Consider the following 15,669-nt stretch of genomic DNA (forward strand, 5'->3'; position numbering starts at 1 on the left):
ACATTAACTTGGGTAACACTCAGACCATACATTGCAACATATAGTCTTTTATGGTCCCTAGGTGTGCACTACGCGCTTTTTCAGCAGCTAGGATGGCAACCTTCTGTTGGATACACTCGACCCACTCCACAGGATGTCACGCATCTTAGTAAGAATTTGCTCATTTAAGTGTACGATGTTACTCAGTCCACGTCCTAGCTGCAGTATAATCTCTCCTTATTGCTCACATTGCCGCCCTACTACGCACACCCTTCACTACACACTTTCTCGTTTCGGGTGTGATTAATGAGGCTAGGCTCTCAACCACGCCAAGATAATTATACCCTTGGTGCTCCTTCAAGACTTTGACTAGGTCACTACACACATAGGTGTTAGTCGCCGATTTGTTGTAGTTGAGCTCCAGACCTACGACCTTCATGAAAGCTTCCAAGGCTTTACCCATCGAGTGGAAGATCTCCGATGACCGAGCGAATAGTTTAATTTCATCTATTAACATAAGATGGTTAGTGCTGAAACACCTTCCATCATGTTCGATTGACATTTGTTCGAATTGGGCAACTTTACTCAGCGGTTCTTTCAATTCGATGCTTAAATCATTATTAAATTAAATCACGGAAAATTTTTTGCTGGCTAAATAAGTAATTCAAAGAAAATTTTTTCAAATAATTTTTTTTTGTCTTTTTAACCTGTAAATTTCATTATTCATACTGTGGAAGAAATTTTGTTTTATTAAAACTAACTGTGTCATGTGTTTATTTATTAGACCAAAGGATCAGCGATCTACTGGTCTACAATAATACAGAAATTCAATAGAAAAAAAGCTTAAAACAATTTTCTAGAGCCACGCATGGATGATTCTTCAAACTAGTTTATTATCCTCTCCTGTTTGATGCCAGGTTCCGCGAACTGTTGGATCCTTAAAAAATTTAGTGTTCTTTTCATGGATTTCAGGTCATCGTTTAAGACTTCCTAAGAATAATACATGGGTAACCTCAGAACTCCTGTCCAATGGTTTTGAAAAATTCTTGATAGTAATATTTGGACGAGTGTCCTCTTTATTCTTAAAATCTGATTTGAAAATTTTCTGCGCATCTCTATAATTAGAAAACTCAAAAGTCTTGAAGAGATTTAGGGCTACAGGTGATACCGCCCAGCAAAACCTAGGGGGGAAAAGGCGCCCTCCATACGTGGAAATGCCACCGCACTCCCCCCCTGGCGAGCGTGCTCCCCAGGACACCATTAGTCCTGAGGTGCAGTTGTGTGTGCGCCTACTAAAATTATGTAAGGCGACGAAGTGCAGTGTAGCAGATATGCTACATTGCAACATGGCTGAGGCCAAGAAGATCCTTGGCGAGGAACCGATATGATGCTCAACATTATATCGGTGAACGCGCGCTCCTTATCCGGTAAAGGAGACACCGTTCAGAGGATGTTGGCCACCACGAGTGCGGACATTCTGGTGGTCAACGAAACGAAGGTAAAGGGGGGTCCGTACGTAGTTGATGGCTACAACTGTTGTCACATACCCTGGAAACAGGGGTCAATATGTGGCACGGGAACTAGCCTCTTCTACAAGCCGTACCTCGCCTTGCAAAGTTCAGGTTTATGTTCTTGTAGCCTATGCGAATTCCTTCAAGTAAGGAGTATAGGTAACCTTACATTTTACCTAGGGGCGATGTATTCGAAGAACTTTACGGCGTGTTTGGCACGTACGGGAGTTCTTTGGAAAGCATCCGAAGGCGATGGTTGTTGGAGACCTGACCTGAATGCCAAGCACATAGAGCTTGGTTTCATGGTGTCTGTCTCATTCTCCGACTTGGACTGCTTGTTGATTACAAAAAGTGGAGGGGATGCCAAGGAAACGACGAAGACAGTATTAGAAGACAATCTAGTTGTAAATTATGACATTGACCTGCTTCTATTGAAGAAAGGGTTCTGAGGATGACAAAAGTAATTAAGCGCGTCAGTGGCAGTAGTCAGAGGTGGGTGGTCAGGAATCGCAAAATTGACTCCACAATAATCACCCATTGAAATAATGGTATTTATTTTACAACATTGTTTATTATATTTGTAATAAATTCAAATAAAATTGCTAAAATACTAAAAGCACCACTTCTTTTATTATTATTTTTGCATTGACGGGAGATCATAAGATATTTAAGTTTTTATTGTGCCGCGGTTAGTCTTCTTTTGCATATGCGTTTCCATGCCCCTCTTTTATCTGATAATGTTCGTAGTGCATCGAGATTCTTCCCACCTTGCAATTTTTTGCTTAATCCTGCTAGATCTTCGTATAATGCGGTAGGTAGGGTGGCTCCGGACCTTCCACAGAATGCCCTTTCGGGTCGGACAAAAGATAATTTTTTAATTGTTTGTATTTCGTATACCTTTCCTACTTGTTCCTAATCATTCTCAAGAAACCATAATTCAAGGGCCTTCGCATATTCACTACCTTCATATAGTGTCGGAACATGATTTTTTCTTTCTTCTTCAACTTTGCCTTGCTGTTTTAGTTTTCTCGAAAAGTTATGTAGAAGACCTCGGGCTGGAAATCCGGACTTCAAGTGAGCCAAACCACATCGATTTGCGAGGCGGACGAGACTGGCTAGGGCTTGCTCTGGTCAGTCCTGGAATGCTAAATTGGGTTAGTAAAACAATTTTATTGCCCGATATTGGAAGCGACCATCTGCCTCTATTGCACGAACTCCGCGAGCCAGTCCCTCAAAGGGTTCCGGGATACTTCGACCTCCGGTCGGGTTCTTGGGCCAACCTGGAGAGGTTCATGGCCAGCAGGTTGCCCTCACTTCTGGTGGGGAATACCTGTGCCAATATACGTGAGTTGGAGGCGTTAGATAATGGAATCAATGCTGCCCTGACTGATTATATGCGAGATAATTTCAAACAAAACTCAGTGCAGGGTAAGTCACATTCCACGCTCCCATAGAAGAGCTTTTTAAGAAATTTTGTATAAATAGGAATTAAGATTATTTAAGACTCTTTTATCACACAGAGTTTATTTTTATTTTTTATATTCTTCAGGTTCTCTGGTTGATCAAAGGCAGTGCTTTACAAAGATTTGTAAATCTTTTACAACTATTTTGGATTTTTTTGAATCCCAAAATGAAGAGGAATTTTCAAGATCGATTTCAGAAAATAAGAAATATATCTATCATTTAAAATGATTTTTTGCTAAATTGAATGAAATTTCCTTGAAATTGCAGGGAAGTGGTGTAACTATGTTTGACGTCAGAATTGAAATACCTGTAAACTCTCTCAAATTAGCCAACTCTCGAATCCGCCATTTTAAATGAAAATACAAATTTCCTAAGGAAATTCTCAAATCCGCCACAAAAAAATTTTCTGTGTTAATAAAAAAATAATTAAAAAATCAATAAAAAACCCTCTCGAATTTGCGACATTTCGATCAGGAACGAAAAATGGCGGATCCGAAAGAGTTTACTGTAATTAAATTCTGTGAAAGTTAAAAAATTATAGACATAGCTTTTAATCAGGGAAATCCAATTTTCAATATCCAGTAGATAAAGCATTTAATCAATTTGATCTAAAAATTTTTGTTGACTAATCTAATTAAAACAAATGGAAAAGCAATAACAATCAGATTTGGAATGAAAATCTAAAAAAGACATAACCGAGACAATGCTAAGGGAATTAGCAACTCTAAAACTTGGAGAAAGACTTATGATTGTCTCTCTTTTCAAGGTCTCTGAAGACATTAGAAAAAGAAACTTTTTATCTACGGCAACCATGCAAAAACTTTTAAAATAATGAACAAAGGCAACCCGGTATCCATGGGGGTCTCATGGGTTCTTTTCTATTTTTCTAGGAAATTAAAATGTCTTAAAAACCATTTAGAAAAATGATTTTTAAATGATAAAGTTTAATGCCAAGAAAATATAGATTGCAATATTTTAAATTTTTTTCTTAAATTTATTTATAATAATCATATAACTTTTTTAGATAATAATTTAGAAAATAGCTAGACAATGCAGTTATTTTGAACTGCCGGCGCATAAGATGGCCTGGCAGTTTCCTTGGACGATCGCCAACGAGACTCTTTGGAAAAGATGACGAGTCTCGTTGGGATCCTTGTTTCGTCTGGCAATCTTCGACCCCAGCCGACGAAGGAAAGAAAGCGATTCTGGGCCGATGACCCCGGATGTCTCCACGGCTACTGGCGCAAAAATGTGGTTTCTGGCCAGGTACGAGTATTTTCTTGTTTTTGTGACCTCCGCATGTCTTGCCGCTGAGCCGGGCTCAGCAACTGAAGAGATCAGGTTATGCGGGGAGAATGTGTCGGAACATGTCGCGTCCCAGATTAGGCATTTCCCGTGATCGAAGGGAAATGTTGTCATGCCATCTGGGCGCTTTCCATCTCCGCGATCCAACCCGACTGGTTCCAGCACATTAGGGACTAATTTATAATTAAAAGATAATAAAATAAATATTTTAAATTGATGGACTAATTTATAATTAAAAGATAATAAACTAAAAATTGTCGAAACGATTTTTATAATTATTAATACGAAAACATCAAAAAGAAAAAGAAGTTTAAAAATATAGATTCTATAGAACCAACTATATTAATGCATTGATATGTTAATGATACAAATCCTTTATTAATACGGTTAAATAAAGACGTCCTCTTTCGCAAAATAGACTGGTTTCTACGCAGTACGTATAAATCTTTCGCCTTTTACTAAAGATTTCCGTGTGTAGGAACTTTTTGTTTCTCATTTTTTTGTGCCTCTCTTGAGGTTTTAAATCTTTGTCTTTTTCCCTTACCATGCTGACTTATTCACTGATTTTTAATTGCTGATAAAAAGTAGTCAGGACGTTTTTTATCTCCTCGGTCAAGCCCGACCGGTTCAAGTACGGCTGGGTATCCTGCAGACTCCAGGGCTTGCTTGAAAATTTCGTTGATCGCCTTGTGTCTGGAAATCGTCTTGCACTTCTTCGACAAGAGAGAGCATGGTGTCCATAACAATCTTTCTGACTTATTTAAATTCTTTGATTCCTATTTAAAGCTGTTTATGCTCAAAAATTTTATATACATTCTGCGTTTGACTTATCCGCTTTGTACATTATTGTGTTTCTGAGGCATGAGCAACTCCTGGCTCTGAATCCGCTGTTGCTGTCTGAGTAGGAAAAAAAGAAGAAAAATATTTATTTAAAAAAGCTGTTAGTAGAGGGTAGATTAAGACCTTCGGCATTCCTACCTTTTCAGTCCCGCACACACGCTCATCTTTCAGACACAAGCTAAGACTTCGATCTTTTGCTAAGAAACTCAGCACTTCGATCTTTTGCTAAGAAACTCAATTTCGGCTAATACTAATGTCAATTTTGATGATGCCGGGTGGCAACAAGCGATCCTGCCAGTCCGTCACGGCGGACTAGGTCTGCAAGCTCCTTCTGTTTTGGCTCTCCCTTTCTACCTTTCTTCGTCATACCGCTGTAGTCCGCTTGTCCTTAGGATTCTTTCTCCCCATTCCGAATCCGTTCTGGACCAAGAGCTTTCTCATGGTATCGAAGTTTGGTCTTCCCGTGGCTTCGACATTCCTTGCTATCCCTGCTATACAAAGGCGTGGACGGAACAATGTTTCTTCAGTTATACAATTTGCTATTATCCTCCTGTGATCAACACCGGCGCGCTTGTCTTTTGGCCGCATCCTCCGAATGGAGTGGCGCTTGGCTCAACGCATACCCTTCCGGAAATACGGGAACCCTGCTGGACCCAAAAAGTGTGCAGATTGGCATTTCTCTTAGACTTGGTCTGGACATCTGCTTTCCACACCTTGCCGCTGTGGTTCTGTCGTAGATCGGAAAGGTCTCCATCCACTTTCCTGTCGCAAAAGCCCTGGCCGGATTCCCAGCATTCTGAATTAAATTCCGTAGTAAAACATGCACTTGAAGCAGCCGGATTTCCCTGTCAGCTGGAGCCTCCTGGCCTTCTAAGGGAGGATGGTAAGAGACCTGACGGGGTCTCACTCTTTCCCTACAAGAACGGGAAAGCAATCGTCGGGATGCGACATGCTCTGATACTTTCGCATCATCATGTCTTTCCTTGTCGGCGGTCGAGGCTGGCTCAGCAGCCAAGAGGGCGGAGACGAAGAAGGCATCTAAGTACGCCTCCTCCCTGATGGACCGTTTCATCTTCGAACCGGTGTCAGTGGAAACTTCCGGTGTACTTGGCCCGTCTACTCTCCGTTTCCTCTCGAAGATCGGAAGGTCATTGGGAAGGGCAAGGAACGACCCCCGTGAACTGATGTGGCTTTTTGAGCGCATCTCTCTCGCAGTTCTAAGGGGGAACTGTTCCTCGATCCTCCTCTCGGCTGCGGTTCCGCCTCTTAATTAGTGATTTCTTTACCTTATAAACTGTCATATGATAAAAAAAAAAAAAAAAGCTAAGACTTATCGCCTTACCTGCTACCCAGACATTATCTTTTCTAGGACCTCAGGGAGGCTTTTGAGGGACAATTCCTCTCGCTATCCTAACCAATGGACTATATAGCAGGATGGCTCGTCTTCTGACTTTCTTGAGCGCGTCAACGTACTTCTCATAGTAGTGCCAGGCATTTACGCCACTTCCACTGTCAAAAGAAATCTTAATTGGGTTTCGAAAAATGCTGAGGTTGTTTCTAGATGCGCTACGTTCGATTCGGGTAACACCATGGCGCTAAACACGCGTAGCCAGGCACCTCTCCGCAGGTTGAAAGCATGCAACGCGCCTATTTGCTGCATTGCACGCATTTTTGTAAGTGCAATGTGATCATCAAACTTAACGGACGGCTTGAAGAGCACGCCCAAATAAGTCATCCGATCAAATGCAGCAATTGCTGACCCGTTCAGCAATAACCTAGGGACGTAATTAGTGTAACCCCTCGTCCTTTTACAGACTTTGAGGACACTGCACTTGTCCGCACGCACCTTAAGACCCCTACTCCCACACCAGTTTACAAGTCCATTCACAGCAACCTGACCCTACTGCTACATTAGAGGGACCCCGGGAAGGACTTTTGTGACTTTAGAAAAACACGTGGCGAGGGAGTTCCGGAGGCCGTCGTGCCAACACCGAGTCGAAGGCCTTTTCAATGTCAAGACTAACTAATATACCGCACTTTTTCTTCTGGACGGCGCACTTCATTTCGGAGGACACCTTCCACAAGCAGTCACCGCACGAACGACCCTGCCTGAAGCCAGATTGGAACTCGGGGAGGGCATCCGTCACCGTCAGCTCCTCCAGGAGCCTTCAATCGCTCACACTTGATCTAAAACGGGTTACACGCGTCGTCGGACTGAGCCTCAGGTTCACGACTGCCTGAATCAATCAACATTCTTATTTTGACCTTCTAATATTTAACTTTTTTTAAAAAAAATAGATGTTTTATTTTTTTAACATTTTAGTAACAATATTGAATCAAAGATATAATTAAAGTGCCAAATAGAAAAGGTTAAGATGGGATAAGTGGCCGAGAGAGTAGTCAAAAGCTTAAGGGTCAGCTCAACGACGCCGCACTCCGTATTGAATACCAGTTTTAACGATGCATGACGACCGACTAAAAAAATTTAAAATTTGGTTGTTAAATTGGGAGTTTTCATTTGGAAAGAAAAACTAGAAACTATTATTATTAGTTATGGACAATCTTCCATTACATAAAATTACTGTGCAGTTAAAAAGCAATGAAATTTTGTTTTTACCCCAAAACTCTACTTTTAAATTACAGCATTTAGATCAAGCTGTAATCTAAAATCCAAACTTTTGAAAGAGAAGTTGTCAAATATTTTGGATAAATAGAATCGCGATTCAAGACCTTTATGCTTATAAAAGTTTGCCTTTAAAGTGCGTATATTTATCCACATTTAGCGTGGAATGAGATTAGTAAAGTTACATAAGAAGAGATCTGGAGATGATAATCTATTGTTGATGCTGCTGCAGTTTCTGCTCCTAATAGTTTACAAATACGATTTTTTGGCTTAATTTTTATTCTTAAAAAATATGAAAATCCAGACAATCCAATAGACAATCCCATTAAAATTAACTTAAATTAATAAAAAATGAAAAAATAATTAAAATTTATTGCTTATACGTCGAGATTTATACTTGGTCGAAACTTGGAGATTACCATTATTTAAAGTACTTGAGTTAAATTTATAAAATGTTTTTTCCTCCTAAATAAAAATTTATTAATGATCAGAGTTAAGACTTTATTAATTAGAACAGAATCAAATTATTTTTTAGAGAAAAATGATTACATTTTTCTGAGAGATTTAATCAAGTCTTGAGGTTTGATTTCTTTTATAGAAATTTTGTAGATAGTTTCGAACAAAGGAAAACTAGTAAAATGTTTGAACCTTTCTCACCTCCCAAGCAAATTTTCGGTTTGTAAATATTCGAATACTTCCTTAGCAACTTGTGGGCCGGGAAGTTTTTGTCCGTTCATGAACTCTTCTTCAATCTCATCAAAACTCTATTTTTCGTTTTTAATATAAAATACAACCTTCCCAGTGATTACAAACTTCTCTGAACAAGATCGATTTCTTCCTCCATAGCAAGTTGTTACCAAATCCGCGATTCCGCAACTTTCTAGAAAAACCTCCGTTTGATGTCCTGAAAATATTTTTTTGAATTGTCAACCTCCTCCAAAATGTTTAACAAATTTTATTATTTCAATTAATCCAAGTCGGATTATTGCAGCTTTGGTATTCCCGCCATATTTCAGGCCATCGGCAAAGCCTGCGGCCAAAGCCACCATATTCTACAAAAATAACTTAAAAATAGTAACTTTGAGGGCTCCACAGAGCTCAACTGCAATTCTATCACTAACTACATTTATTTTAAAATTATCAGTGTGGAATAAAGATTTCAATATTTTTCCATTTTTGGGATCATCACATCCGAGTGTACATTCCGCAAAAAGACCAGTGGCAACCTCATAAGCCAAGTTAGCTCCCATGAGACAATAGCATTCAGAACCGACAATTTCATAAATCAATTCTGAAAAAAAGGTTATTTTCCCACTTCCGGCAGAAAAGCCCTAATTTATTGATTTTAGGTACGTCAAAATTATATGTCATAAAACAACTTTAATCAATATGATACACTAAAATAAGTTTATGATACACTAAAATAAGTTTATGATACACTAAAAATAAGTTTATGAAACACTAAAATAAGTTTATGATACACTAAAAATAAGTTTATGAAACACTAAAATAAGTTTATGATACACTAAAAATAAGTTTAGTAACTGCAAAATGAACAGAATAACCTATTTAATTAACCTTGATGCAGGAGACGTTGATTGTAGTAGGCTTTATATGAGGCTTAGCAGCTGTGCAAAGACCACGAAGAAACTGGTGAGGTACTACCCACACAATGATATCCGCGTCTCGCACCGTCTTTTCTAAATTCGGTACTGCGATCTAAATTTTAATTTAGAACATGCTTACAATGTTCGTAGGGAGTTTTATCCCTAATAAATATTTTACATTTTCATGTTTTTGATTGATAATATCTGATAATTTTTCTCCATTTATTATTTCTTCGTGTACATACATGTTCACTGTATCGTCAAACATTTCATTTTTGGCAGCGTTTTCTCCAATGACTACTGATATGGCGCTTCCCCTAAGAATTAATTTAAACAAAAAATTCACCAGTTTCCGGAACCAATAATACAGACTTTGTACATCAGAATAAAATCAATTGCTTTTTAAAATTTATAACTATTAACCGAATTAATAAAAAAATAAATAAAAATTTATTAATGTTAATTAATTCATAATTATGGCTTCTCCAATTGATCTCCGTTGCTATCGCGAGAGGCAACGCAACGTCAATAATGTTGGCGGGGTCCACTTAGGATGGATGGTTTTGTTAACTTCTATACTTTAATTAAAATTACAGCATTATGGCTTTTAATTATTAAATTTACAATACGCCATTTTTCCAAAGTACAAGTCATTTTCTAATTTCAAATGCCATAAGAGACGCTCTCGAAATCTAAGTAACGTTCCTTTCCGAAAATCAGTTCAAATAAATTCAGATGTCACATCCTAAAAATATTTATTTTCATTTTTAATACACGTATACGGCAATTTACATATTCGTCTATCATTTAAGCTGCTATTTTATCAATTATTGGTGATTTAGAAGAATCACAAATTTTTTATCTACAACTTAGCATAAGGAAAACGGAATAAGCGAGTTATTAAGTACCGGCTCACAGGATTGAGAGAATTCCCCCGTAAAACACTCCGCGAGATCCTCTGAATAAGGAATATAAATTCTCTGGGATCTCTGGAGCGATGGGTGCACAGATAGCAAGTTTCTTTAGATGAGCAAGCTTTTTGGCCCCAAAAACACAGGAAGTCTCAATTTCAATTGCCCAAAAGCAAAAGAATCACAAATTGTTCTTTAATGAACGCCTTTGATATTTCTATAATTTATATATTCTTATGGGTCATCTAATGATTTCTAAGTCCTTAGATAAATCTTTAATTTTTTTACAAAATGTTAATTTTTATCGACATGCAAGTGTTCTTGTGGTATTTGGCTACCAATTTGTCCCACTTCATTAAAAAAGGTATTAACTACCTATATTTGAACCATTAATTTGAAGGCTGATTTATGGAAACCATTAGGTAAATAAATTTTACCTTCTTGAGAGTCTCTTTTTCTACTTGGGGGTACTCGATCTAATATTTTTTTGTTAGTTCTATTCCCCTATCTAATGGTTTTTGTAATTTTAGTAAGTTATATAACAATTACATATACAGGACTATTCACCGATAGTAAAAATTACTCATTATTCCCTAAATATTTAAAAAATTTGATTTTTAAATAGAAGTTCGTTTTAAACTTTAGGAATGCATAATCACAAATTTTTAGTTTTCAGCCAAAAAATTTAAAATATTTCAGCAAAACAGCATTATTTTAAAACTACAATTCCCAACAGTATCAGAATTATTCCAAATAAGTTAATTACAATTTAAGTTCACCTAGGCATTTGATGGAAGTATTTTGAACGACAGTGAAGTATTGATCCCCCTCAAAAAATTTATCCAATTTATTGTTACTAACCTCAAATAATCTGCTAATTTAAAGTCATTAATTAAATGATTCAGACAGTCCTTTTTCTATTTCTCATTACTTCCTCGCGGTGGCTTTAGAAACCAACTCGAACTCCAAAACCGACCGTTGAGCGACAACTCGCCTATAGACGAGTTGTCGCCTAACTCGCCTAAATTTTTTTGGCGACAACTCGTTTACGAAGAAAAATATTTTAAAGATAAATGAAATAAAATTTTAAAACAATTACTGTAATTCTGAACTTTTAAAGCAAATCAAACCATCAATTAGCTTAAAATAGCAATCTACTTCAAATTCATGAAAATTTTCACATGCTATTCTCAGTTCAAGTTCCTTTTTGCAGTCTGTCGCAGACACTTCAAGATACTTTCCTGACTTAATTTGTGTCATTTTCACAAAAAGTCTTTGTTCTTCCCTGGCCAAAACATTGACAAAAGCTGCCAAATTTGGGTGCGCTCTGTTAAAAGAACTGTTCAACAGCTTATGCCAACCTTCCAATGAATTGGTCGTCCTGGGCGTTGAATTTAATACCCGATAAAAACAACTCCAAAAACTGACGTCATAAGATGGGTCAGCAATAAATTGGTTTTTAAAATAAACCAAAAAATTCATTATCTGTTGGTTGTTTTCTTTTTTTGTCGCATCAAGAGAAAATTTTTCAAATTCCATTAAAACATTTTCCACAGGGATGAAAGCTAAATGGTAGCATTTTCTCAATAATTTTCGTTCCCACGATGAAACGTCTTTGTAGGCTCCCACAAGACCAAGACATTGTATTTTCCGCCATATGATTTGGCCGAAATGGAAATTGCAGCCAAATACATTAGACGACGAAAAAACTGATTTTGTGGAGTTAATTAACCCCTTTTCAAAATCAATTAAAATACTTGCTGGTGAAGTAACAAGTGTCTTTATTTCTTCAAATAATGCACAGTAGGAATTTTCTGTTTTGTTGAGCAAAAGAGCGTGCGCAAGAGGCCAGAATTTACCTAAGTATTTTCCTTGTATTGTAATCATTTGTTCGAATTGATTAGGGACGCTTTTAAAGGTACCATCAATAACCCAGACATCTGATTTTTTTCAAAATGTCAATCTTATAATCCGAACAAAAAATGACGTAACGATTTACATCATTAATTCCAGAATCCTTGCGATAAAAAATTTCGCCCCGATCATTATACCACAAACTTTCAGGAATTTCAGGAATGGTCGGAACAAAATTTGGTATCAGTGTTTCTCTTTCCCGTTGAACGAGACGAGTCAATGAACGTTCCTTTGGCAAGATTTTAATGATGTCAACATTGGCTCCAATGAGGCTTCTTGACACCACATTCATAGTTCTGTCTTCTGACGCCTTTGCGGAATCTTTCAGGTCAGAAACTAGTTTCATGCTTTTTACCTCATGATCCTCAAAGGGGCCATGATTATGAGCATTTTTTGTGCTCAACTTGTTTTGAGCATCCACCGTGCACCTCGCCCTGCATTCTCGATTCCTGCACCTCCAATAAGTAAGACCGTCTTTTTTTCTATCTGTATTATACAAATAGTTCCGGTGTAGTAAAAGTTTGCCACCTCTTTGGCTTTTAAGCAGTTCAAAGTCAGTCATATTAAGGATTAAAGTAAAAAATTGTTGAAATTTTAATTAATTAGATTTAATCTGGTAAAAATAAAATTTTTTATTTATTTTAAGTAGGCGAGTTGTCGCCAAATAAATTTAGGCGAGTTAGGCGACAACAAAGAAAAATATTTTAAGGGTAAATAAAATAAAATTTTTAAACAATTACTTTTTATTCTGAACTTTTAAAGCAAATCAAACCATCAATTAGCTTAAAATAGCAATCTACTTCAAATTCATGAAAATTTTCACATGCTATTCTCAGTTCAAGTTCCTTTTTGCAGTCTATCGCAGACACTCCATTCCTGTCGCATCAAGAAAAAATTTTTCAAATTTCAATAAAACATTTTCCACAGTGATGAAAGCTAAATGGTAGCGTTTCCTCAATAATTTTGTCCCCACTCGTCTACAAGCGAGTTGTCGCCTAACTCGCCTAAATTTATTTGGCGACAACCCGTCTACAAAGAAAAATATTTTAAGGGTAAATAAAATAAAATTTTTAAACAATTACTTTTTATTCTGAACTTTTAAAGCAAATCAAACCATCAATTAGCTTAAAATAGCAATCTACTTCAAATTCATGAAAATTTTCACATGCTATTCTCAGTTCAAGTTCCTTTTTGCAGTCTATCGCAGACACTCCATTCCTGTCGCATCAAGAAAAAATTTTTCAAATTTCAATAAAACATTTTCCACAGTGATGAAAGCTAAATGGTAGCGTTTCCTCAATAATTTTCGTCCCCACGATGAAACGTTTTTGTAGGCTCCCACAAGACCAAGACATTGTATTTTCCGCCATATCATTTGGCCGAAATGGAAATTGCATCCAAATACATTAGACGACGAAAAAACTGATTTTGTGGAGTTAATTAACCCCTTTTCAAAATCAATTAAAATACTTGCTGGTGAAGTAACAACAAGTGTCTTTATTTCTTCAAATAATGCACAGTAGGCATTTTCTGTATCGCAAACTGCATTCTCGATTTCTGCACCTCCAATAGGTAAGACCGTCTTTTTTTCTATCTGTATTATACAAATAGTTCCGGTGTAGTAAAAGTTTGCCATTTCTTTGGCTTTTAAGCACTTCAAAGTCAGTCATACTAAAGATTAAAGTAAAAAAATTGTTGAAATTTTAATTAATTAGATTTAATCTGGTAAAAATAAATTTTTTTATTTATTTTAAGTAGGCGAGTTGTCGCCAAATAAATTTAGGCGAGTTAAGCGACAATTTTTTTATTTTTACCAGATTAAATCTAATTAATTAAAATTTCAACAATTTTTTTACTTTAATCTTTATTATGACTGACTTTGAACTGCTTAAAAGCCAAAGAAATGGCAAACTTTTACTACACCGGAACTATTTGTATAATACAGATAGAAAAAAAGACGGTCTTACCTATTGGAGGTGCAGAAATCGAGAATGCAGGGCGAGGTGCACGGTGGATGCTCAAAACAAGTTGAGCACAAAAAATGCTCATAACCATGGCCCCTTTGAGGATCATGAGATAAAAAGCATGAAACTAGTTTCTGACCTGAAAGATGCCGCAAAGGCGTCAGAAGACCGAACTATGAATGTGGTGTCAAGAAGCCTCATTGGAGCCAATGTTGACGTCATTAAAATATTGCCAAAGGAACGTTCATTGACTCGTCTCGTTCAACGGGAAAGAGAAACACTGATACCAAATTTGTTCCGACCATTCCTAAAATTCCTGAAAGTTTGCGATACAGAAAATGCCTACTGTGCATTATTTAAGAAATAAAGACACTTGTTGTTACTTCACCAGCAATTATTTTAATTGATTTTGAAAAGGGGTTATTAACTCCACAAAATCAGTTTTTTCGTCGTCTAATGTATTTGGCTGCAATTTCCATTTCGGCCAAATGATATGGCGGAAAATACAATGTCTTGGTCTTGTGGGAGCCTACAAAGACGTTTCATCGTGGGAACGAAAATTATTGAGGAAATGCTACCATTTAGCTTTCATCACTGTGGAAAATGTTTTATTGAAATTTGAAAAATTTTTTCTTGATGCGACAGGAATGGAGTGTCTGCGATAGACTGCAAAAAGGAACTTGAACTGAGAATAGCATGTGAAAATTTTCATGAATTTGAAGTAGATTGCTATTTTAAGCTAATTGATGGTTTGATTTGCTTTAAAAGTTCAGAATAAAAAGTAATTGTTTTAAAATTTTATTTTATTTACCCTTAAAATATTTTTCAAGTCTTTGATAGCTAACAAGTAACATAAATTATTATTCAGTAAGTACCCCATTGATATAAAATGATTCTTTTTCATGTGTTGCAACACTGGCCCTCTCCATTAAAGTAGATTACCTACTCCAAACAAATTTGAGAAAATCAACAAAACAAAATTTGTATTTTGCATTTTTCCAACCCCAAACAAACTTTACTTCAATTTCAATCTTTCGTTGCCTTGAAAAGAAACTTGAGGTGACGGCAAACGCCCTGACGGCTTAACTACATTCCCCTTTGGGCAGGGAAGATCCTTTATATGGGATTCCACTTGCTGTGACACATTCTCCAACGGGAACCTAGCCAGGTCTGCCGTCGACCCAGGCTTTGCTTCCAAGATCTCAAAATCCTGAAATACGGTCACCTCTCCAGCTTCGTTTTCACGCCCATCGCCGTTGAGACCCGTGGTCATTGGCCGCAAGTCGCTTTGTTTCCTACGCGGTTTGGGGAGAAGAATTGCCAAAAGGAGAGACGACCCGAAAGAGTCCTTTTTTGCTTATTCAACCCCTCTCCATTGCCGTAATCCGCGGCAACTATTTTGCAATCCGTCAGGCTGGGAGGGCGCCCTAAACTACGTAGTTTTCAACAATCTTTCTCCCTTTTCTAACTGTCTTCAAATAATAAATTAATAGTCCAAAAAAAACTTGTCACCAAGAAATGTTGGCTCTGAAGAGGATTTTCGATATCACT

At 37.1% G+C, this 15,669-nt stretch overlaps 1 pseudogene; it reads left to right on the forward strand.

The window, feature by feature from the left end:
• The first annotated feature begins 4,673 nt into the window (after positions 1 to 4,673).
• LOC115229413 lies at positions 4,674 to 4,779 on the forward strand (annotated as a pseudogene).
• The last annotated feature ends 10,890 nt before the right edge of the window (positions 4,780 to 15,669 follow it).

This window comes from Octopus sinensis, unplaced genomic scaffold (assembly GCF_006345805.1).
Source record: "Octopus sinensis unplaced genomic scaffold, ASM634580v1 Contig12563, whole genome shotgun sequence".
Lineage (NCBI taxonomy): Eukaryota > Metazoa > Mollusca > Cephalopoda > Octopoda > Octopodidae > Octopus > Octopus sinensis.